General features: G+C 43.0%; 1 long non-coding RNA gene across 2 annotated transcripts; it reads left to right on the forward strand.

Moving 5' to 3' along the window:
• The first annotated feature begins 3,027 nt into the window (after positions 1-3,027).
• Positions 3,028-9,329, forward strand: LOC310849504. 2 transcript variants are annotated; one of them, XR_014566938.1, is made up of 4 exons: positions 3,028-3,143; positions 5,545-5,627; positions 6,410-6,558; positions 7,952-9,329. It is a non-coding gene; the product is annotated as an uncharacterized lncRNA (long non-coding RNA). The 2 variants fall into 2 exon arrangements; XR_014566939.1 differs by lacking the exon at positions 7,952-9,329 and having other exon boundaries at positions 6,410-6,804.
• Positions 9,330-26,577: the final 17,248 nt, after the last annotated feature.

The following is a 26,577-nucleotide window of genomic DNA, read 5'->3' on the forward strand; positions in this document are numbered from 1 at the left end:
AAGTAGCCAAGTTCGGCCCTCCCGACATCCTTGTAATTCATTTGGGGGAGAATGACCTCCCTAACAGAAGGAGTGTGGACTTGTTGTGGAGCATAAAAAGAGACTTGAATGCATTTGCAGCCTTGTGTCCCAGAACAACGGTGTTCTGGTCCTCCTTCTTGAAAAGAACTGTTTGGCGCTGTGCGCAAAGCTGTATGGCCATTGAAAGAACCAGGAAACTCGTAAATCGGGCGGTAGCCCATTGGGTGCGCTTTATGTATGGCTGAGTCATTTATCATGACCGTATCCGGATCGGCGACCAAGCTTTATACCGGAATGACTGCGTCCACTTATCGGATCTGGGGAACGACATTTGGTTAGCTAGTGTCAGCAAAAGCATCTGGGATTGGTTGCAGCTTTGAAGGTATTGGCGGCGAGCCTTTGGCTCGGGTGGCGGTTAGGCATTGGAATAATGTGTTGTGGTGTGTCGAAGTGCTAGGTGTAGCCATCGCCTATGCCTTCAATGTTTAGGGGTATTCCGTTAAAGGAATCTGGCGGTCGTGTATTCTGTCCGATGCCTGCTTGGCGGGAGGCCATGGCACGACCCGCGGTGACAGCAGGGGTGAGCCTATAGTTGGATTAGCATCAACAGGTGATGAACCCCTGGTGAATAAACCCACTTGTTTCGATCCAATGCCTAAGCCAATACCTTTTCATTGCTGTAATCAATAAAGTTGTGGCCTTTTCTAGCCCATTAACCTTATATCACGTGTCCTTGTGTCTTCATTTCACTTCGCGGGGGTCGGGCCCTCGAACCACAACTGCGTTCAAAAGATTATTAATGAGGAAGGTGTTTAGAACAATGCTGTCTATAGGTGCTCATTGTTTTCATTTTCAAAATGAACAACATAAGGTTGCTGTACTGGGACAAGTCTTCTGAAAACTGACACATATCTGATAGTCAGGTCTTTGTTGCAGTCATTCCCCCCACTCCTCTAAATCTTTATTTGGCTGGGAGCAGGGTCAGATTTAGATGAAGAGAGGGCCTAGGCAGGCCGGAGGCTTAGGTGTTTCAGGGCTTAATCAGATTTCACCTGGGACAGATTTTGAATCGACCTGCCAGGAATTTCCATCAGTCTTCAATGGAACCCTGGGCCTGTATAACGGACCCTCGATTTCCCTACGGCTCAACCCCACAGTGCAACCCATTCATGTTAAGGCCCGTAGAGTCCCGTTTGCACTTAAACCCAAGATCGATGAGGCGCTTGATAGCTTAGTCGCCCAAGGGGGTCTTAGAGCCGGTAGCTTTGGGTACCTGGGAAACCCAAATCGTCACACCGGTTAAGCTGGACGGCTCAGTCCGTATCTGTGGCGATTACAAATGGACCCTGAAGTGGGCCTTACAGGACCATGTGTACCCAGTTCCAGTGGTGAGCCACATGTTAGCAACCCTGGCTGGAGCCAAGATCTTTGGGAAGCTGGATTTAGCGCAAGCTTATCAGCAGCTAACCGTTGACGAGGCCACCGCAGAGGCCCAGACAATCGTGACTCATAGGGGTGTTTTCAGGGTCAAGCGCCTGGAGTTAGTGTGGCCCTAGAGCCTAATGGACCATCTACTTAAAGGCATCCCCAGAGTCATGCTGTTTTTCGACGATGTGCTGATTGCCGCATCGTCGAGAGAGGACTTTGCCGTCAGATTACGGATAGTGCTCCAACACTTCCAGGCAGCAGGACTTAAGGTAAAACAGAAAAAGTGTCTGTTGGGAGTGAGCCAGAGGCCTGGGCAGACCAGGTCATCCTCTTATATACCTGCTGGGATTGACAAGGCATCTGGCCCTCACCTGAATCTCATAGCTCTCCTGTAGCTCCCTCTGATTAGTTATCATTTAACTCTTTGTGGAAATAATTAGCATCACATGTCATGTGTATGGAAGTTGCCGAACCAATTAACCAACTAGAAGGATTACTATTAATAGCACCAGTTTTCCTATAACTTGATATTGCTGGATAGTTTTGATTAACTGGAACAGCATTCTTGGTTTGCTTTCTGTTGCCACCCTGGAACTTTTCTTTATTAGTTCCACTTTGTTTTATACTATTCCTTGCAAATGAAGGAAAACAACTTTTCTGCTTGTGTATGTTGATAATATAATTTTCAGGCATCCCGACTGTGACAAAGGTGACCTGTGTGCTTGCTTGTTTGATTAACAGCTGTTGGGAACTTCTAGGTCACTGCTCTCCCTTCTTATGGTCCTGGACCTGGAGACTCCAATAGAGAGCATTCCATGTCAAAAAGGCACTCTCTCAAATGGCAGGGCAGGAGTTACATGGAGCAGGACCTTTTCACTGGTGGTGCCCATTGTATGCCTCGCTCTTTCCAGACTAGCTCTCTTTTGGCCTGTATTTTGGAGCTTTATAATTTAGGAAGACTTTGGAAGAACTGATTGACAAGTCTTATCAGTTGCTGACGTATGAGCAGATTCTATATGCTGCTATTCTATGCTTCTGGTGCACCAGGGTTTACACCAGCATAATAGAGTTGGCCAGGATGCCAGAAGGGATACAATTTACGAGCTTTCTCCATTATCTGCACAGCAGGGGGTGTTCAGTCAACAGTCAGGGGGTGTTCAGTCAACTTATTTCCAATAAGTGCCCCCCTCTTTATTTCCATAACAAGTCCTTGAGTCTGTACAGTGAATAGTGATACCAGGGACCTAGAAGGTGCAGGGCTTGTCAGTCCAACCCCTGCGCAGTCTCACCAGGGCTGACCTGGTAATCTAGATGGATTTTATTTATAAGATTTTGCAGACTTTGGCTGTGAACTGGGGCCCAGAAAAAAATTCTAGTTGCACCCCACTGCTTCAAATTGTGCCCCATTGGCTAGCCCTGACTCTAATAGTTGCTGGGCCTGAGTTGCCCTGCTCTTGCATGAAGTCTTGGGTTTACAATTTTGGGAGGGGGAGACTTCCAGCTGGGGAGCAGGAGGGCTGTCGAAGCCCCCTAAATTTAGAGGCCCTAGGTTTCAGCCTATACATAAATCCGGCACTGGCTGGGAGCCTGGCTGTAGAGAGGCAAGGCAACTGAAAGGAGGCTGAGTGGGAAGGCCTTGGAAATCGTTCCAAGGCCTAAATGCAGCAGGTAGCGATATCTTGGAACTGTACAAGGTAAATATGGCCTAAATCACCTGCTTTAGCAAGATAAGTCCTCAGAGTTCTCTAAGCTAAATGTACACCGCTGAAATTTGATTGAAAACTTTGCGATGTGAAGACTGAAAATCACAAGGAGGAGGCAGACGTGTTTAATCTTCAGTTGGATAACAATTCAAGATAGACTGATAGAGATACCTGCTGCCTGATAAACCAGTCAATACTGTAGATGGAAGATACTCACTAAAAACAGACACCGCAAAGGCAGGTGATTTGGCAGCCGGAGCGGAGGGGGGGGGGATAGTGGGTGATCCTGGTGTTTCTTTCTTGTCATCTGTTCTCTGCTCTCTGCTGAGCAAGTCAAGGTCTGTATTTTACTAGGTTACTATCCTTGAAGGATGCAATCCAGCAAGCTCCATTACCCACACGCAACAGATTGATGTATGTGCAAGTGGGATTTGAGTTTTCTTTTCCTGAACGTAACCCCTGCACCACCAAAATGCAAAGCGCTGCTTAAACCTGCTGTAAAAAGCAGGTTGCAACGTGCATGCTGTTTGAAAACAACTCTGTGATAACGGAGGCTGAAAAGTAGCAAGCATCAAAAATATGCAGAAGATCCAGGGCTTTTGTTCAGCTGGAACTCAGTTCTTAGGTGGGCGCCATTGCCACAGTAAGAGAACAAGCGAGGCATTCATGGTGAGTTCCGGTACCTATTTCCATTCCTGGGAAAAAGCACTAAGAAGATCAGATCCTTTAGCAGCTTGCAGGAATAAAGCCCTTCACACACAAAAATTGAAATAGCCAATGCTCAGTGGGCAACCATCTCCCTTGCCCCACCCCCTGCTCAAATTGCCACTGGGAATGACACCAAACTATGGTGCAGCTTAGATACTTTTAAAGTGTTGGATGAGGGACTCTGGCCACCTTGCAGAAGTATTTGCCTCTGTCTATGTGTCTGTCTGTCTATCTACACACACATCTTCTTTTCATTTTCCAGGTAAGGGTTTTTGCACCCCTCACTTATGCTTTAAAAAAATTAACAGAATTTCAATAGAATGCAAACTATAACCTTGATGAACCTAAAAAGTGAAATTTCAGCTTGGTGGGCCAATGTCACCTTGAAAGTGGGCATTATCAACTTACCTATAGTTTCACCCATAACATGGAAAAACATTTCAGCGAACTCAGTTGGAATTGCTTTCCATTTACGATCAAAGTTCTAATGATGAAGATTGATCTACCTTCAGCTACTTGCACTGTGTTAGTGTCATGGTTAATGATACTAGGACTGAGTGACAAATTTTCATAAAAAAATATTTTGTTTGCAAGTCTTTGAAATACAATGTGGCCATGATCCAGCAAAAGTTGAGGTTTGTACCAGTTCACTGGGTGCCAATGAGTTGCCGGCCCGATTTAAAGTGCTGGTGATAATCTATAGAACTGTAAACATCTTGGAACCAGGTTGTCTGAAGAACTGATTCCACTTCTGTGAGGTTGCCTGGGCTCATGTGCCTGCTGGTAAGATCTAACAGACTGGCAAACACGAGACAGACTCTTTTCTGTGTTGGCCCCATTCTTATGGAAAGCCCTGCCATGGGAGATTCGCCTATTTCCTTGACTCCTGACTATTTTAAACAGACCTTAAACACCTGAATGTTTCAGTCTGCTTTTAGTTAATGCTGGTTTTATAGTCTACAGTTTTAACTGTTCCTGATACCTTTCTTTTTATTTGGTGTGTTATTTTAATGCTGTTGTTGTAGTGAATTATATTTATTACGTATTCTGTTGTTTCCTGCTTTTGTTTTGCAAACCGCCTTGAGAAAGTTTTGAACCTTTTAAAGAAAGTATAAGTATACTTTAAAGAAACAAATATAGATCTCAATGGGTGGGGGAAGAGAGAAGTACATGCTTAACTATGAAATTAATGTGACTTTTAAAACAGTCACTGCATCATGCCAGGTGTTCTTTTGTAACGTGCATCATTTTCAGCGGTGCACCTATGCTCAAATCACTAGGTGAGCACAGCAGTGTGGGCACTAATGTTGATAATTCATATCATTTATCCGCTAGATCAGAAGACAGTGTGGCCTGCTGCGTAAATTCATATTTTGGCACTCTTTAAAAAGTGGATTATTATTGACCCAATAGACCGTAACAGCTCCAAAGAAGCCATTACTGTCTATTGTGTAAATCCTTCATGGCACATGTTTTATTGACCCTTTGGAGCCATCATGGTCTGTCTTGTCAATCCAGCTGCCATACATGCGTAAAAGACCTGTGCGCCTAGGATCCTTACAAAACTGTAATCGTATGATTAATGCATGTTCCAAGCGCCTATACGCATTCCTAAGCAACGTTAAAGAGCTACTTCTAACTCGTTTCTTTTCTGTTTTGAAAATACCCCCATTACCCACTGCAGGGAGCTGAAAATAATAACAACAGAAAAATGATGAAAATACCACATTCCAGGGAATAAACAGATGGAACAGCACATATGAGGCAGTAAATTATTTTTATTTTTTATATATATTTTAATGGTCAAGGTATTTGATTTACTTAGCACAACATATTTACCCACTTTGGCATGCTCTAGGTGACCGATAACAAAAGCAAATGATTATTTTTTTTAGCAGGAACACAGCAGCAAATCAGAAAGGTGAAAAGAAACCCCTAATCCAAAAGAAGCAAAAACCAAACTATAATAATAATAATAATAATAATAATAATAATAATAATAATAATAAATTTTATTTATATCCCGCCCTCCCCAGCCAAAGCCGGGCTCAGGGCAGCTAACAACAATAAAACAGTACAACAGTACAACACAACACTCTAAAATCATTCATTATAAAATTAATTCAAATCAAACCAATGGCAACCATTGGGCCAGAGCTCCGCCCTTTTCAGACATTCTGCAAGCTGGTGCAGACTTCATCCCTGACCTACATGCATCCATTGTCTGTGGAGAGCCCTCCGGGTGTGCAATGTTATAATGGATGTGAATAGGTCTGGGCCCAGCCTGCTCACGCAGCCCTGCAGATCAGCCCTGCAGACCAGTGTTCTTCAAATCTTGGCCCCCAGATCTTGGCCTACAACTACCATCATTAAATCATTTTTTTTGAAACAATATAAATATTATCTTTGAGGTTGACCCAAGCTACCATGAATTTGACCTTCCATATACCCATTCACAGAACACTTGTGTTCCTCTCGTAAGTATAGACATGCTCTCCCCTGTAGCAGCTGAAGGACAGAAATCCTAGCCAATATTCTTAATTGTATAGGGAAATTCCTGACGTCCTGGTTTTTGGGTGTAAAAATGGCATGGGGGGGGGACCCAGATGTATGGCAACGCGATGGAAGAAACAGCGGAAACAGCTCCAAAAGCTTTTAAAAAAGCACAACAATTCCAAATAAAAACTCAACAATTTCGGTGGGTTTCTAAATCTCAACAACTTCATGGGTGTCAAGAATTTTACTTTTTGAAATATGGCAACTCTAAATTTTATAACATGAACTCTTTGTGTGATCTAGTTATGATCCTTGCCAAGTTCTGGTATCTCCTTTCCACAAGTTATAACATTATCAGACATTTAAACATCTGTTATTTCAGTTCCTAACTTTCCAACTGCTGTTAAATCTTACCTTTTGCGCATTACTAAAACAAAAAACAAACACACACACACAGTACATCTCTTTGGTAGATGTACTATAGATGCAATAGATGCAATAGTGCATTCATCTTGAATAGACCCCGCCCACCTGCTGAGAGTAATTGTCAGGAAGAGAATAGCAGAATCGAAAAGCTTTTGTGAAAGGGAATACAGACAACATAGGATTCTGAATCTGAAACCCAGCATATATTTTCCTCTCTCCTCCCCCCCTCCTCTTTGTTGGGTCTTGCAGCTGTTTCCCATCACAACTGTGAGAGACACAGCAAAATTGAGTGTATCTGTATCACACTTAGTTTCGCAGGCGGCTAATAACTTACTTGCCAGCTATGCCTGATTTAATCAGGACAGACCTGATTTATGGTTGTTTGTCCCAAAGTCCGATTCCTTCAGCCTGCATCACCAACCGGGGATGAATATATCCATGTTCTCTCCATCAGGGCTACAGTTTCCCCTTGGTAGACCAGTTGAAGGAGGCGGGCTGGCTGAAGGAGGATGCCCGGGAATGCTCAACAAGGGTTGAGCAACTGTTTTGCTTTTCCCATTGCCCATGACCTGTTTGCCAGTCGCAGTCTATAAATCCTTTCACTTTCTTTGTAATGATATGTCCCAGCGCTTGAAGCTACAGAAATGGTGTTTAACCACTGCAGCGGCTGGGACGTAATGCTTACTATGGCTTGGCCAGGTACTTCAGTAGCCTTACTGTACACGTTCGCTTTGCTGTTGGGTGGGGAATCTGTCATTTTTGTTTTATCCTGGTTTATTTTTACAACCATAAATTCAGTTCTCCACATTTCTACCTCAATTTGCCTGTTTACTTATATATAAAAAAGTTATTCTGAAAATTCATCTGCGTTTTAACGCAAATTTCTTATAAGAGGCACATGTTTGTGTACAACCGTTGCAAGGCAATTCTCTAAAACAATGGGATTGTCTGTGTTGTTTTCACTAATATGAACATTTGTAAGGACACTTCGCCACAGTGTATTAATTTTCTGCACATCATTTGGCTAGAGGAAAAGCATTGCAAATGTCAGAGAAGTGTGAACTTTGAAGGATGACTGTTTTAGTTCTCACATTGTTTGGGGCAAATTAGGTAGATTCGCCTTTAAATGCAAACCAAATTGGATTCCTCCCCAACTTTCTGCTATATAGATGCTGATAGCCTGTGCCAGGAGGAGGGCTCACCAGTGGCTCCACAACCAACTCCTGATGTGCCTATACCCATCCAGGACACTTACACATAAGTTTTTAAAAGAGGTCTTCATCTCACAAATTAGGGAGGGCATTGCAGTGGGTGGATGCTATCACTGAGAAAACACGCCCCTATTACACCACCAAGTGACAATCCACTGGCTGTAGAACAGCCAACAAGGTCCCTCAGGAAGATCTGTTTCATCTGTACTATGGTGGGTGGTCTGTTGGATGACAACTGGTCTATAACTGTTTGCATGAGCTGGAGTCCAACAGCATCGGGAACGCCACAAGTTCCACAGCCCTGAAACAGAGAGGACCTAACAAGCTATTTTGTGCCCACTTAGCAGTGAGAGAAGTCAACAGTTCTACAATTACACTGTTATCTCAGTCGCCCCAAACTGTCCATCCTTGTAATGCAGAAACACTCAGCATGGATGAAGTCAAAAGGTGTTTTTAGCTGCACACTATCTCAGATGTGTAAGCCCTGAGCTTCTTGCCACAAAGGTTTCCATCAACGGTGCCAAATTATGTGTGGGTAGTTTTTTTTGCAAAGTGATCTACTGCTACTGCTCATTGGGGACTAAACTGAGATGATCCAGCTCATTTATTTTTCTCAAGGCTGCAAACTGGTTGGGAAAAGTCCTCATAGTGAGAAGCCAGTTCATGCTTTGCTCACTCAGCAGTTATGTTCTTTGGCACTGGGGAGGGGAAATATTCTTACGGAACTTAGCAAAAAGTCTGTCATTAGAGCAGACACCCCAATGAAGAAGTATATTAGTTATACTTGTAAGCAAAGTTGGGTTGTGGAAACAAGGAAACTGGATGAAAATAAACCTCCTAAAAGAGGAGTTTCTTCTATTTTAAAAATGTAATATATCTCTTTCCCTAGATATGCATTGGTGAAATAGGCCAGGATATTACTGCAAAATGTTAAAAAAATAAGGAAAAGAAAACAAGATTATGATACTATATGCTATACATAATTTTATGTGATAAGCATACTGTGATTATTTAAATGTACTTAACAACTATCTCAAAACTTTTGAAGTTGTTAATATTTTGGAGGAACGTCTTTGCAAATCAGCGTTTGCATTTATCTGTGTTCAGATTTTTGCTAAGACAACAGTTGGTATAAAAGCTGCACATTGGAGTCCAATCATATTTGACAGGCTGTGCCATACTCTACAATAGCTGTCAATGAAAATAGGTATATATGTTTTATTGCAAGAGAGGGGCAGTATTTCATCATGCAGATTACTAAGTGCAAATGTTTTAGCTGCTTAGACAGGGTCCAGTTTCTAGCACTCCTTATTAAACCATTACGGAATGGGAATTGTGATATATTTTAGTGTGGTGTTTTGATTTGTTAGCCACCTTGAGTTTCTTGTGAAATTTAAGTGGCATGTAAGTTTTTACATAAATCAGTGCCCTGCATTTGATAACACAAATAACTCTGAACATTTTAAAGTGCTAAGTATTATTAGTTGGAATATATATTAAATAAATAGTGCTAAATGGCATAAGATACATGGGACTTGGAAGAACTCCATTTATATCCAGCCTGTACCAAGAAAAGTATGCTATAGCATAGGGTTGGGGAACATGTGGGCTTCCATAAGTTCTTAGACTACAACTCCCAACATCCCTGAGCATCGGCCATGCTGGCTGGGGATGATGGGAGATGGAGTCCATCAACATGTGGAGGACTGTCACATCTCTCTTGACTTTATTGATTCCGCAGCATGCCTCTCTCTAACAGGAAAATTATTTGGTGAATGATGACAGAATTGGAGTCAGAACAGGGCCAGTGAATATCATTGTGTTGGGATGAGGTGGAGATCCACTTGCTTGGTGAAATGCCCAGGTTTACAGAAGTATGATAACTCTTTAAAAACAAAAACAAAAAAAACACCCCTAATGGACCAAACCCTCCAAAATCCAGTGCAATGAGTACTGAGTGTACATTGTACCCATGGAGTGTTGAGGGAAGGTCAAAAGGGGAAGGTTTAATGAATTGGGGCATCATGGAGTAAGGCCTTTGTCTGTCTGGGAGAAGCACTCCTATTAGGAGATAAAGAAACACTGCAAAATTTTGTTGCAGGTCCCCTGTGTACATTCATATACCAGTGATTAATGTCCACTCTGAAAACCTACATTTGGTTGCTTCTAAAGAATGGCTTCTGTTGTTTAAAGGAAGAACCTTAAAAAGTCCATCTGCATCAAGTTTTTTATTAGTACACAGCACTGCTAGTTCAGACTCTCCTTTTCCAAGGGACAAGACAGCCCTTTCCCTTCAAAGGCCTTTTTTTAAAAAAAGGAGAGAGATCAAAGTTTGAAACAATGTTCCTGAAACACAAGTCGTGCTTGGCATTATTTCATATGCCCTTCATTTTTTATTTGACTGTTTATACAAAAGACAGGCCTGAGTTCATTTATATCAGTACAGCCCAACCATGATATTCACTGAGCAGTTAACTCACATACAAAGCAAGAAAGAAAAAGGAAAAAAGTGACAGTCTATCTATCTCACTTGGCATGTTTATATGTTCTTTTTAACCAAAAAAACGGGGGGAGGGGGAAAGGAAGAGGGAAAAAAACTGTTTACAAAGTGGAGTGTCAGTAACATTGTGTAAAGGAATACTTATCTGAAAAACTTTGATCTTTTCCTGAAGCACCATTACTCTGAGCCTGAAAGGCTAATGGCTCTTTGGGTGGGAGAGAGAAAAAGTTTTCTCTTTCTCCCTCCTCCCCTTCTTTCTTCCAAATGGAGACAAAGAAAGTTTATTGTGCTATCTAGTGGACACATTTAGAAAACCCAACTCCTCAGAAATAAACTGTGGCAGGCTAATCCCCTATCCCAGAGGTTGCTACGTATATGGGAATGAAATAACAAAATGACCAGGCCTAGCCTAATGGGATACAAGTTGGAATGTTGTGCCTTGAGGACAGGCCTGCTATCTCACTCACTTAAGTAATGGACAGACTAATGCAGCTGAGAGCGAAACCAGACACACTTGCCTGTCTGTAGAATCCAAAGTTATTCATTTGCTTATGTTCTCTGTATCACTTTTTCTCTCTTCTTCTTCTTTTTTTGCATTTCAGTTACACTTAATTCAAATTAGTTGTCCCACAGGCTTTACTTTATGACTACATGCATACTAAGTGATTTGCATATGGATAGCTCAGTTGGTTGGAGCGTGGTGTTGATAATACCAAGGTTGCAGGTTTGATCCCTGAATGGCGCAGTTCCATATTCCTGCACTGCAGGGGGTTGGACTAAGATGATCCTCAGGGTCCCTTCCAATTCTCTGGGTTTCTGGGTTTGGACCAGTGCCGGATTTATGTCTAAGCTAAACAAGCTATAGCTTACCCCAAAAATATATTTCTTCTTAATTGTATTTCACTATTAATATACTTAGGGACACGGGTGGCGCTGTGGGTTAAACCACAGAGCCTAGGACTTGCCATTCAGAAGGCTGGCAGTTCAAACCCCACGACGGGGTGAGCTCCCGTTGTTCAGTCCCTGCTCCTGCCAACCTAGCAGTTCGAAAGCACGTCAAAGGAAGATAAACAGCATTTCCATGCGCTGCTCTGGTTCACCAGAAGCGGCTTAGTCATGCTGGCCACATGACCCGGAAGCTGTACACTGGCTCCCTCGGCCAATAAAGTGAGATGAGCGCCGCAACCCCAGAGTCGTCTGCGACTGGACCTAATGGTCAGGGATCTCTTTACCTTTACTATTAATATACTTCTTCTTAATTGTATTTCAGTTCAACAATTACTTTGATAAAAAACATATTGTGTTATATGCAAATGGCTTTAGATACCTATTAGGTCCATAAATCACCATATAGCATATATTCAAAGGACAGCTGGACACATAAAGGGTCCCATTACCTTCAGTAGCTTAGGGCCTCATCAAACCTAAATCTGGCCCTGGTCTGGACTTAAAGCAGTCTGGAATGAAGATGTTAAAGGACACAAGCCACCCCAATTAAACACTCTTAAGATCCCAGGTTCAAGGTTCTTGTACAAAGCCCTGAATAACTGCAGCCCAGGATACCTTAAGGACCACCTTACATTGTTCCCACCAAGTCGATCACTAAGATAATCAGGGCAAGCACTACTAATGGTTTCATAGAAGGCCAGAGACTCAACTCATGTCAAGGAGGAGTCATGCCTTCAGTGTTGTGGACTCAGCTCTATGGAACACCCTTCCACAAGAAGTTGCACAGGAACCTTCCCTTTTCAATTTTAGGCACCTTGTCAAAACTGGTTTATTTCAGGAGGGCTTTTCACTCTGAATGCTTCTCAGATGTTTTACTTTTTAGAGATTTAAATTTCAATATTAAAATTTGGAGGTTCCATTTATCTTTTAAATATTGTATATTGCATGTTTTCTTGCTGTAAGCCGCTTACCTACATGGTAAAAAAGCAGGATATTAAACATAAATACATTTAAAGCACATGGTTTCCCCAACAAATCTTGGGAGCCATAGCTTATACCACATGGTGCTACTATTCCCAAAAGCCTTAACAAACTACAATTCCCGGGGTTCTTTTGGGGGGATGCAAAGCACTTTAAAAGTGCATTAAATGTGCTTTCAGGGTATGGTGTGGCTATGAGCTAAGTCTCAATGATTTCAGAGGGAAAGTTAAGCACAGAAAGTGTTACCTTTCTCTTGTTGAAATAAATTACCAACCTTTGAAGTGTTTTCCTTTGGCTGAAACATATTTACTGGGGGGGGGGGGTTCTGATGAAATTACTAAAGTTCTGTAGTCTGGGATCTGAACTGTTAGAACTGAGGCAGAAAATCCAAAAGTGAATGGATATACCCTGGTGCCATAAGTCGGTGCATTCTAATGATAGGCATCTGTTTTGATCATATTTTTATTTTTGTCTTAGCAGTTAAGAAAGAGTTTCTTAAGAAGAAGATATACCTTGAAATATAATCAGACTTTATTTACAAAACTTGTCACAGCTAATTCACATGATCCAAAACCAGCCTTCAGCAAGTGCGAAATTCAAAGTGTATTGGTCAAGTAGTCCTTTGAACCAAATTGCTGTCCAGTATATGATGAGTGAAAACAAAATCTTTGCCTCATCATGTGCTGAACAGCAATTTGGAGGGTGTGCTGAATTACTCATATGATTGCTTCAGTGTCCGGCCAGCTGTTACATGTATTGGATCTGCCACATGCTGTGGGCCAATTGTAAGTTGGCCCTCACTGGAAGCCCATTCATTACCGGTTTTACTGCCATCCCTTCAACAGTGCGCCATTGTTTCCTCTTACACTGCGGGGCTTGGCATGCTATTGTCTCACATCTGTCCTAAGAGGATGTAATCTTGGAAGGAAGCTTCAGTGTGTGGGAGCATGCAAATGCCAGAATTGCAAACAACCACACTGGGTGCAATCCACCCAGCTCAGAACTTTCTCCAATTGCACCAAGCTAAATGGAGGAATTGTGGTCATCAAATCACTTGGCGTGCTGCTTTCGTGACTGCCAGTTCTGCTGCGTGTGAAAGGAAGATGGGCAGAGGCAAAGGGAAAGCATAGTATGTAGAAACATAGGAAGCCACCTTATACAGTGGTACCTCAGGTTACATACACTTCAGGCTACATACGCTTCCGGTTACAGACTCCGCTAACCTGGAAATAGTACCATGGGTTAAGAACTTTGCTTCAGGATGAGGACAGAAATCATGCTCCAGCGGCGCGGCGGCAGCAGGAGGCCCCATTAGCTAGTGGTACTTCAGGTTAAGAACGGACCTCCGGAACGAATTAAGTACTTAACCCGAGGTACCATGCAGCCGCTGGGAGAGATCATCAGGAGGTTTGGGCTGGGTGTTAATCAGTATGCGGATGATACACAGCTCTACCTCTCTTTTAAATCAGAAGACCTGACATTCAGAAGACATCTTAAGGCAGCCCTGTTCAGGGAAGTTTTTAACGTGTGATATTTTACTGTATTTTTGGTTTCTATGGAAGCCGCCCAGAGTTATTATTATTACCACTGTACTGAATTAGACTAGTGGTCTATCTAGGTCAGTATTGTCCACAGGGACTGGTAGTGGCTCCCTAGGGTTTCAGACTGGGTTCTTTCCCACTCCAACTAGATATGCTGGGAATTGGACCTGGGATCTTCTGAATGCAAAGAAGAAGCTGTACCCCTAAACTACATCACTTCCGCAGCCCTGACAGATAATCATAGAATCGTAGAAGTGTAGAGTTGGCAGAGATCCCGAGGGTGATCTAGTCCAACCCTCTGCAATGCAGAGATCCCGAGGGTGATCTAGTCCAACCCTCTGCAATGCAGGAATCTCAGCTGGATCATGCAAGACAGATGGCCATCCAACCTCTGCTTAAAAACCTCCAAGGAAGGAGAGTCTACCACCTCCCAAGGGAGACCAACTGATAAAGACTCCTGAACAAAGCTTACGAATTTCAGCAAATGCAGTGCTGGAAATTTCCATCATCAGAAATGTTGTAGGAGCAAGAGTTAGATTTATTTGTTGATATGGTGATGGCAATTATGTATATAGCACACTCAATCTGCATGGCATTTTATTGGGTTGCAGACAAATAACAAGTCAAATCCCTGACCTCAGGAACTTTCAATCAATAATTCTTGAACTAACACTTTCCACATAGTACTTAGAATGTGGCATCTGCAGCAGAGCTCATGTGTACGAACTCACAGGGACTGGCTGGATGATGAGGAGAGGTGGAAGGTGCCAGCTAGGGAACCCCCAGGGGAGATCCAGCGGAGGGATGCTCAGAGGGATTGGTGGTGGGACACTGAGGAGAGGTCAGAGGGGGCTTGGGAAGAGATACTGGATACTGAGGGAACAACAGGGTTTTGTGAGCAGGAGGAACCGGTGGCAGGGAGCAGTTCAGACTCTGAGGCTGAAGCAGATGAGGGCAGGTCAAGAGACTAGGGAAGCATCCCATGACTTTCCATCTCCAGCTGTGACAAGCTTCCTGGTCTCCAACAACATACAGGATAATGAGGAGGGCAGAACAGAGACCAGAGGTGGTCAGACACAGTTTGAGACTGCTTGTGAAACATCTGGGATAGGAGGAGCCTTAGGAGGGGTGGAAGGCAGGGACCTTCAGTCCTGGCAACTACTCTATAGGGGCAAGACCTGTGGGGAAGTGTTGCTGAGCTGTGTGCCATTTCCTTGAATAAGGGGTTAAATTCACTGACAACTGACTCTGTCTCCTTGCTCTGACCTTCATTGACTCTAGCCTTGACACATAGGCACTACCATTTCTGCAAAGAGAGACGGGGAGGAAGCAAGCCAGAAATATATGGAAGAGAAAACTCATATTCAACCACTCCCAGAAGCTTGGCATGTCATTAAAATATGTGCAATGTAGGTGCCAAGTGCACAGGAATAAGTTTCTGAAAGTAAGAGCTGTTCAACAGCGGAATGGTCTCCCTTGGGAGGTGGTTGGCTCTCTTTGCTTCACATTTTTTAAGCAGAGGTTGGGTAGCCATCTGCCATGCATGATCTAGCTGAGATTCCTGCATTGCAGAGGGTTGGACTAGATCACACTCCGGATTTCTGCCAACTCTACAGTTCTTTGATTCTCCACTGTTAGAGGCAAGATACCTCTGAATTGCAGTTGCTGGGAAACAGAAGTGGGGAGAGTGATGTTGCACACATTATCCACTTGCAGAATTCCTGTAGGAACATTGGACTAGAGGGGACTTTCATCTGATCCAGCAGGACTTCTCTTATGTTCGGAGCACAGGAGCCACTACTGAGAAGACTCTTCTACATGTCACCAACCCTCAAACCTCCCCAGCTGAAGTTCCCAGGCAGGTTTTATGGGAAGAGTCAACCTTTCAGGTATGTGAGACCCAACTCACTTAGGGCTTTATACATTAAAGGCAAGACCTGGAATTGGCCCCAGGTGTGACTAGGCAGCAACCTCCAAAGAGCTGGGACATGAGTCCACTCAGTCACGCCTAGAAGCACACTGGCAGCCACATTCTGCACTCATTGCAGCTTCCAAACTATCTTAAAGGGAAGCTTGTTTTTGTGTGTTCATGCTATACATTGCCTTGAACCTGCTGTGGTGACAAGTGGTATAAAAACATTACAAATAAAGCAAAAGGGGAAACAGGGACACTTTCCTCAAAGAAGCCTGCACTGGGTGAGAAATGTGGGAAAGACATGCACAGGATGAGGAAAACAAATGCACAGAGTTGTATTTTGGACTTACAAAAGAATGTCTGCTACACATGTGTGTCTAATCTTGTACTCATTTAAAAAGAAGAATCAAAACCGGACCCTTTGAATGCTGAAGAACTTTTGTGGATTTTCGGAAGGCTCAAAAGAATGTCCAGATTTTTTCTTTATGCCCACAGTCCCATTTCCAAGTGGGAGGGTGAACCTCATATTGAGGACCAGGACAGAGTAGCAGACTGCAGAGGTGAAGCTGAGACAGCCTCTCCTACCTCTTTGAATTATTTGTAAAGTGGAGATGCTGCCAGCTTATTGACACTGTTAATGTCATTTTCCACTGGGAAATATGGTCCCCGGTGAGGGATTGGAGAGAGATACTGACAGCATTTCTACGCTAACAGTGTCTTCACAAAATAAGAGAATGAGGGATCCCTCTGCCATCTGCTACTCCATCCTAGCCCTCCGGGTGAGATCTTTGCTCCTGGGAGAATGGAGCAACAGCTCGTGAAGGGTGTGCATACACATAGAGTCAAGGGAGACATGTGTCTCTCTGGCCCCCTTCCCAGACTGAGCAGAACATCTATAAATATCCACTGTGCATAATGTCTGCATAGGTATTTCTTAGGAGGCAGGCAGATGTATGAAAGGTGGGGCTGGCAGGACACATAATGTCAGGCACAGTGCCAGCAGATGTGATTCTACTCTCCACTGGAGTAATGCAGCAAAGGCAATGACATATCTGCCAATATAGGTACATAATGGTTGAAAGGAAGGATGGAAGAAAGTTTGATCTACCTATGTATCCATATTGTGGGGAGGGGAGATAAATCTATGAGTTCAAGTCAGCATCTTGAACAATTAAGAAAGGCAGGATGGTGATTGTTTTGAGAATGGATGGATGGCACCATTCTCAGCATCTAGGATAAAATGGCATTCTTTGCAGCTTATGCATGTAGTGGAGAGTTTAATAGTGATACGTAATACTAACTCATATGCCTGTTGTTTTTGTCCAGTGAGAGCTGGACCATAAAGAAGGCTGATAGCCGAAGAATTGATGCTTTTGAATTATGGTGCTGGAGGAGACTCTTGAGAGTCCCATGGACTGCAAGAAGATCAAACCTATCCATTCTTAAGGAAATCAGCCCTGAGTGCTCCCTGGAAGGACAGATCCTGAAGCTGAGGCTCCAATACTTTGGCCACCTCATGAGAAGAGAAGACTCCCTGGAAAAGACCCTGATGTTGGGAAAGATGGAGGGCACAAGGAGAAGGGGACGACAGGACGAGATGGTTGGACAGTGTTTTCAAAGCTATTAACATGAGTTTGACTAAACTGCAGGAGGCAGTGGAAGATAGGAGTGCCTGGCATGCTCTGGTCCATGGGGTCACGAAGAGTTGGACATGACTAAACGACTAAACAACAACAACAACAACTCCTCATAGGGTTCAAAGCTTTGCACACTTATAGGAGGCCAGTCCCATTCAAATCAGTATGATAGGCTTCCTTCTGATCATACTGACAAGCATAGGGTTATGTCGTATATAATATCTGCTGGAATCTGGGGTGGGGTGGGGGTGGACAATGCACACTGACCTCTTTGCAATTGCAAGCTAATACCTAAACACAATAAACTGCATTTAAAACCATGAAAAGAGATGCAGAACTGTGACACCAATGCCTTTTCTCCTTCTAATCACTGGCACATCGGCACAGACCGCAGCTAAGTTTGCATGACTCTTCCTCACTCCCTTTCCAACCTAAAACTCAAGGAACATTTAAAAACACTTGGGGAAACTTCTTTCGAAAGAACAAACAGAGAGAGAGAGAGATTAATTTTTCCACGGCAGCAACACTATTAATAAAAAAGAAAAGCTGCAATGCCATCTACAAAACAGAGGGAAGTGGGGGGGGGGGGGAGAGAATGAGAAGCACCCAGCTAATAATATGAGCAGCGACATGTTGTCAATACAAATTCAGCACCCAAGCAGTACTACTGACATCTTGTGGTAGAAGAGAGTGACAGCTCCTCTTTACACCTTCTCCATGAGAACACAAGCTGTCCATAAACATCAAGCCATGTCATTACTCATACATCAGCAAAGAGACATCTGGGATTTTGATAACTGCTGCCAGAATGTACTAATGCAGACTGCTGTAACTTCTCTTCCTCTCTCTCCCCCCACCCCCACCCCACTGTTCTTGGCTGTGACACACAATCATTCAGCGCCAGCTTTCCCTTTCTTTCCAAAAACCTCTTGAACTGGAAACTGCCCCCCCAACAACAACAATTGCCACCACCACCAATGAATCACAGTTGTTGCTTGTTACATTGACAAGATAAGACTGTTCCTAGGCACAGTTTTTAAGCTGGCAATTATCTTTTTCCTCTCAGGTAAACACGTAAGAAGTTCTAAGGCAGGAAATTTTCAGGGCTAGGGGTGTGCTCATCCTTTCCTTATGATTGTCAGTTGCTTAGTTTAGAGCAATCCCACTGGCTTTAGCTAGGCTACTCCATTATACATAGATGGAATGACTGTGTTCAAGTATAATACAAAACATAGTTTGGCATTGTGTGGAAATGCCTGAATGAGCCAAAGGGTGCAGCTTGTAGGCTTCTCCTTCTCCCTTTCTCCTCACTACAAGAGTTTAGTTTACTTTTAAGGAGTCTCTGCTTTGCCTTACAGTCAAGCCAGGGACCCTGGTTTAAAGCAAACTTGAGTCAGTTTCATAATAAGCCAAATTCAATCCATGGGGTAGTGAGCTTACTTATTAAGCTACTATCAAACATTTGCACTGAGTTTTCCGGGAAAGGGAAAATTATTTATGGATTAGGAGGGTTTAGTATGAACCAGGACAATCACTTGGGTGTGATTTAGATTAAAGGGGCTGAAAAAGAAAACCATTTTGTTTTATTCTTTCATTTATTCTTGGAAAGATATTTTATTTGGTCAAATTAGGCAATTAGGTAATTGGTGTATATGGCCTGGTGAATCAGCACTGACTTAATATTATTATTTATTAAATTTGTTAGTCGCTTGATCTTGCCCAGGGCAACCCAAGGTGACTTACAAACAGACAATAAACCCCACATATGTACATTAAAACCAAGAGGAAAGAGAAATACACCAAAAACATCTCACTCACTTCTAAAAGACCACAGATAGTTAAAGATCAAGGGTTATAGAGGAAAGCTTTTGCCTGGTGCCTAAATATATGTTGCGAAGGCACCAGGCGAGTCTCCCTGTGGAGAGCATTCCACAAATGGGGAGATACCGCAGAAAAGAGCCATTCTTGTGTTGCTACTCTGGATTTCTCCTAAGGGAGCACACAAGGAAGGACTTAAGATGATGATTTCAGGGTCTGGGCTCAGTTCATAGAGGAGCAGTCCGTGAGGTATTGAGATCTTGATCCATTTTCCAAAAGCAACACTTTGAATTGGGCCAAAAACTAATTGGCAACCAATGCAGTTGGGCCAGGTTTGGTGTTTTATGCTCAAACCATCTTGTTCCGGTGAGCAACCTGGCCCCTGAATTTTGCACCAGCTTAAGTTTCCAAACCATTTTCAGAGGCAGCTGCACATATAGCACTTTGCAATTATCTAACATAGAAATTCCCAGAGTGTAGATGAAGGAAGTTAGGCTATCGCTGTCCAGTAAAGTGTGCAGCTGGGCCACCAGCCGAAGCTGCTGGAAGGAATGCCATGCCACTGAGGCCACCTGGGCCTCAAGCGACAGCAATGGATCCAGATGTTGCCCCAAAATATGTACCCACTCCTTCAGAGGGAGTGTAACCCCATCAAGAACAGGCAACCTCACATCCATCCTGTCTAACGAACCACCCACTAACAGTGCCTCAGTCTTATCTGGATTGAGCTTCAGTTGATTGGTTCCAATCCAGTCCATTTCCAAGGCAAGGCACTGGTCCAGCACTTCCACTGCCACATTTGCCAATATAAAGGAGAAGTAGAGATGTGTGTCATCAACATATTACTGACAACATACTCCAAAACTCCAGATGGCCCTTGTCAGTGGTAAGAGCTAATTTAGTAGTTAGGAGTAGTGAGGTTCTAAGTTTTGGATAAAGGGGTGTGTGTGGCTTGAAAATGACACCACCATCCAGAAATTTAATTTATCAGCCTAGACAGCTAACTAATGATACTTTACTTTTCTCTCTTTACTTCCATTTCCTAAATCTCACTTTCTTTCTACCCTGACATTGTCCAAACACCAGTTGTTTCTATTTGAGCATTCTGCATCCTGGCTTCCACTGCAGCCTTGCCAATTCTTTAAAGCCTGCCCCATGCCATATGCAGAAAACTCTGCACCCTCCATCTATTGCTATGATAGAAACCACAGTTTAAGCCATCGGTTCAGGCAATGTGGCTTTGAGTAGCCCATGTATTAGCTTGTAACTGCTCTAGAGAGAGTTCCACACCCACAGGAGTTTCCAATTATTAATGCCAATAACACTCTTGCTTACTTGGGATAATTAGCAAGAACCAATATACGTCGTGATAAATGCAGATAAAATATTGAGTTACACAAAATGGGGGACAGTGATAAAATGACTTTGTGTCTTGAATCGTAAGGGTGCAGAGCCAGCGAAATGGTTAGTTGTTACAAGTTAATACACACAGGCATCCCAAACTTCTATTGCCTGGAATAACAGCTTAAAACTATTTCTATGCTAGCAGTAGGAATACTGAGTGTTCTGAAAACTGCTTCTGTGAATACATGGGTAACCCATGTGTTTGTATAAATGTGTAAATAAAAAGACAGAAAACAGCACTTTCAATGTGGAATGGAAGCCTGCCAGCCGAGCCGGCTCTGGCACTAAGCAGACTGAGGTGGCTGCCTCAGGCAACAGAAGCCCCTCAGGCAGCAGTCCTGCAAGTGCCCCGCCAGCAGCAGCGCAGAATCCTTGCCAGTCCAGTATTGGTGGTATCTTTTCCAGCTGTTTTGACAGTCATTTATTTGTTATTTATTTAAGGCATTTCTATACCGTTTAATCATTAGCATTAGTTTGTGACGTAGGGAAATAGCTGCCTAGTTACTGTCCTGTTAGGCTTCTGTCTTTGACTAAACAAGCAGCCAGCCAGCATGTGTGAACCGACCCTCAATGACTTATTGATCAATGGTTCCTGAACAAGGAACATACGTGACATCTGAACTCACTCTTGCCACCGGACAGGAAGAAGCACTTTCTCCCATTGCCCTGGCTGCTCCCAAGTTTGTGCTATCCAAGCTCTGACAGATCCTTAACCATTATTCATTGTAGACTGCTGCCACCACACCATTTATCAACTGATGAGAATATTATTATTATTATTATTATTATTATTATTATTAATCCCCCCTTTCTCCCATGTTGGGATTCAAGGAAGCTTTACACACAACCTATAGAGATCAAAAAAACATTTTCTGAACAGGACAGAAAAAAGTGTTCATTAGAAAAACAAATGCTGCTTTCAAAAAGCGTGGCTTTTATGTGTGAGCTTCCTTTTTTCTTTTTTAAAAAAACTGCAACAACCTCCAGTTCTTGTAGACTTCTGCTTCCGAAATACAGTTGGAAAAAGGGGGTTGGGGGGGGGGGGGAGAAGCTCTGTTCTGACTTGAATCTCTACTGTACACCATACTCCATTTCTCCTCTGTTTAGGTGTAAATAATACTTGATGTGCAAGAAGCTCTCCCTTTCATATTCATTACTGTCATAGATTTGAAAAGAAAAAAGCAGAGGTCATTTATTAGAGGCTGATTTTCATGCAAAACACCCTGTGGTTGCTGTCACTCAGAGCTACTTAGTCTACGCCCTCAGCCATCTATTAGCAGGGCTTCAGGTCATAACCTTTTGTGGCATTTGGAATTCTAGAACCTCTGATTAGTGCAATATTTACATATCCTTCAGGAAAAAAAATGTAGCTCTATAGAAATGCACGAAGTCTTGTAAATTTGTTTGGCCTTTTGTCTGGAATACATATGGACTCTGAATTCAAAGTAGGGTGCATTAAACTATATTTGTTCATAGTGTTAGAGCTGCTCTGTTAATGTGGCACCAGTTAACCCATTGGAGACAGGCTGCCCTTTCAAAATGGACTCCTAATGGAGTCGAAATAGCAGTGGCCAACACAATTAGCAGGCAGCAGCTTACATGGCTCTAACTGGAGTGCAGTTCTCCCTCCAACATGTCTCTCCCCCCCCCCCCCAGCAAAGAAATATTCACATCTGTACCAAGCTTGATTTAAAGGCCTCAGCAGGGAATCCACAGGGTGAAAATTTACTGGAAGTTGTTGGAACATCACTGAATTATTGTACCAGCAACACTAGGAAGAGATCAGGAATCATGCATTATCTTCTCCTATAACATGGAAGAAGGAATAATTTGCTTTGCTGAATCAATACTGTGTGTGTGTGTGTGTGTGTGTGTGTGTGTGTGTGTGTGTGTTTCAGAAATTAAGCCAATTAATACCCTCTCACATTTTAAGCAGAGACAACTACATTGACTCTCAATGGAACTGACTGGTTGGTATAACTCAGTTAAAAAGCATAGGGTGGTGTGGCGATATTTTCCACACTGTTTGTATATTTCCCCTGAATTTCAGTCTGAATGTGTTCTATCTCCGGGAAAGCAAAATAATCCTTGAAAAATGTCTGATATACCCCCAAAAGTGTCCTAATAAATGGGTGTATGAAAAAGCATCTATCTATCTATCTATTTCTTTCTTTCTTTCTTTCTTTCTTTTTTCTTTCTCTCTCTTTCTTTCTTTTTTTAAAAAACCAACAACAACTTTGATTCAATTAACTTTTAGAAGTGGTCACTTTAAGGTTGAAGAACGGTGACAAAAAGTTTTTGGGATGTTTTAGCTCAGTGATTCCCATCTGCTCGCCAAAAAGCACCATCGATCCACTATGATTAAGCTGTGCTGTGGGATGAGGTTCCTGAGACTGAAGGGATGAAAACTGGGGGCGGGGGAGAGACAGACCCGGCCAGGAAGCAGTCAATAGAGGGATGGATGGGGTGGGATCAGTTGCCTGTCTGCCTGACTACCATCAAATCTGATTCAGTCCAGACCCTCAGTAGCAAAGCTCTCTCTCCACCCTGCCTAACAGAAAAACCTCATCACCCCCCATCCCCACAGCTGGGAAGCTGTGCCTCCCAGCTCATCCTTACCAGCCAGCCAAGTTTGGGTTCAGTTTCCCCAGTAACAGGCCCTTCCCAGATCAGGCACCTCATAACCCTCTGCAGATGCTCAGGAGCACAACTTGTGCATTCTGGCTCTTGCCCGCTCCCATCAGCCCCAGAAAACATGGTGAATGGTCAGGGATAATGGGAGTTGTAGTCCAAAATATATGGAAGACATGAAGTTGGGAAAGGCTGGTTTAGCAGCAGGCAGGCTGCCCAACACTCAGTTCTCTGGGTTCATCACTGAAGAGGCTGAGAGGGGGTGTTTTAAGTTAGATCTGTTGGGCTAGTTTTGGGGAAGATGTTTTTAATTTTAATTTTACCTTGCTTGATGTGTTGCTTCTCCCAGGTAGGATTGTTGTATTAGATATTCAGTGTGGCTACTGGCTAATTGGTTTTTTAAGAATATCTTTTGTCACAGCTAGCAGAAGTGAGCGGGAAGTTACCCCTTAGCCTTAACTATTCTTACCAACACCAGACTTAGCAATGTGGTTTACCTTTGGACCGTTCCGTTTTGCTTAAATAAATCAGGGAAGTTTTGGAGTGTTGCCTCTGGCCATCTTTTCTCGATCCTTCTGAGAAGCTTCTCCAAGTGGGAGAGACTGTGGCTCAGTGGCCTCTAAAAGTCTCCCTGTTCAGTATCCTGTGGGAGGTCAGAAGGTCACCCACTCTCCTGCTGCCGCCATCCTTCTCCCCCCGTGAACGCAGACATCTGTTGCTCCTTTTTACCGCTAATAGTGCTAAAGACACGACAATCAATTCTGTGAGCCTGTATTTTGATTTATACGTGCAGTTGTAATTTGTAGGTACCTAACTAAATGGAAGATTTTAAACTAAATGACTAAAATATTATAGTCCCACTTTCAAACTGCTAATGTAATTGATAAAAAAACAAGAAGAAGGAGGAAAGCCATAGCTCTATTGCATTTTTATTACTAATGATGTTCCCTGGAACTGACACAGCCAAGACATTCCATGAGAGACGTAATGCTTCCATTTTTATTCATTTGTCTGATTCTCAGCACTTCGGGAAAGGGTGTATTGTGTTTCTGCCTGCAATAATAAATCCGATACCATCATTCCTGAAGTTTATAGCTCTCTTCTTTTTAAATACAGGGAAGCCTATGCCACAGCAGCTTCTGTGCCTACAGATGGAAAATTATACCATGGCTACATTTAACTGACATTTAGTTTTGTTAAAGAGGGGAGGCAGGCAGACTAAAAATAATTCCATCCTTCAGCAGTAGCTTCCATCATTTGCATTACTTAAAACAGCATTTTCCAGCGGGTATCCTGGGCAAGAAGACCATTGCTAAAATGTAACGGAAATAGGACCCAGACCCTATTTTGGAATTAATCTGCCGTTGTTTTGGTATATTCATGTACTGGTGCCATTTGGGTAAGGGCCTCTTTTGAACCTCTCAATAAAAGTAGCCAGGTTGCCTGGGAGGGGACATGATCAGGTGCAGCAGCAGAATGAGGATATGGGAAGGGAAAATGCAACAGTAGTCAAAAGTGAAGTCTGGAAGTTAAAAGAGGGTCAAGGAGGTTGGGTGGAGCAGAAGTGGTCTGTGCAAGGAATGTCATGTGGACCAAACTGGGCAGGCAGCATGCAAGCATGTAGAAAGGTAGTGTGACAGAAGCTTGATTGTTGCTGAAGAGACCAGTGGCCCAGAACTCAGACCAAACTCAGGCTCTGATGCTTGAGGGCAAAACAGCACTGGTTCCCTAGGTCACCAGAGAGGCTGCAGGGGTTAGAAATGGGCAGAGCAGAAAGACTTGTTTTGTCAGGAGTAGGAATTCGAGTCAGTTAGCATTTAAAGGTTGCTTTATCAAATGTGCACCTTTTGAAACAACACACAAACCGAAACCCAGACATTGTTGAAATCTGGTGCTTCTCTGATTTTTGCCCTACAGTTCTCTGGCCAAGTAACATGTACAAAAATGCTAGGGTGAAGCATGCATATAAATGTATACACAAGTGAAAATAACAAATGAAAAGCTTAGCCTTGCAAAAATGTGAATATTCAGGGCGAAATGCATACAAAAATGTGTAATGGGGGGATGCAGTACAATGCAATGGAGTTTCATGAGGACTTAAAAAATAAATAAATCACAAACTGATGTGGAAATATTAAGAACCAAATTTAGCATTGGGGAAAAAATAGGAACCAGAAACTGACTTATTCACCCATTCCCTTGTCAAGAGTACCTTCATTCAATCTCAGTGGTGTCCAAGAGACATGGAAAACCGGCACTGTGTACTTGCAGCTCCATCTTCTGGCCAGCTGCCTCTGTGACAGAAAGAATAAGAAGCTACTATCTAGTTGCTACACTAGTGTATAAATATCTGGCTCCAGAGTTTCAATGTAATAATAAAAAAAGAAATACTGTTTCAAAAACACAAATTATCTGAAAATTAAAAGTCTCTTACACAGAGATGTTCTGTTCATCTCTTTCTTTCTTTCTTTCTTTCTTTCTTTCTTTCTTTCTCTCTCTCTCTCTCTCTCTCTCTCTCTCTCTCTCTCATACACAGAGAGAGAGGAGCGGGGAGAGATTCTCCTCAGATCAATATACTTGGGCCAACCCTCCCCGAAAACTTTCCTGCTTATCAAAAGAGATGTGAAATTTCATCTTTACATTATGGTTCAGCCTCCTGCATTTGTACACATGAATCACATGGCCAAAGAAGGAGAGCGGTGTCGATTTTCTCTTTCCTCATTCTATACATGGCCATGCAAACGTTTTCACAATGCTATTTATATTATGCATTTATATTATTTATATTTTACTCTTGATGAATTGATCTGCAGAGTTCTTGAGACTGCTGAGGGCATGCACACCTGGCTCATCCTTAGACAGTACACAGGTGTCAGATCTGACTCTGATGCAGCTGAAGGTGAAGGCAATCTGCATACATCAAAGATTCCTGGTTGCAGGTAACAGTGAGCAAGCTGACCTGGAAGCTTTTATAGCTGTCAGCTAGTGTCACCTGACTCACTCTGGCTTCCCTGGCTGGTATGATTGTTCTCTCTGCATTCAACTCCTTTAGTTAAAGGTAAATGGTGATATGAGGCTGGGCTGAAATATCTCCCTGCCATTTTGTGGCTCCATTCTCATGCTGCCAAACTGGGACAACCATTTTGGTGGATTTTAGAGATATGTGTGAAGGGGTTTTTTTTGTGAAATGAAAAGGGTTTTCCCCCAGA

The sequence above is a fragment of the Podarcis gaigeae genome (assembly GCF_964106915.1).
Source record: "Podarcis gaigeae genome assembly, chromosome: 7".
Classification (NCBI taxonomy): Eukaryota; Metazoa; Chordata; class Lepidosauria; order Squamata; family Lacertidae; genus Podarcis; species Podarcis gaigeae.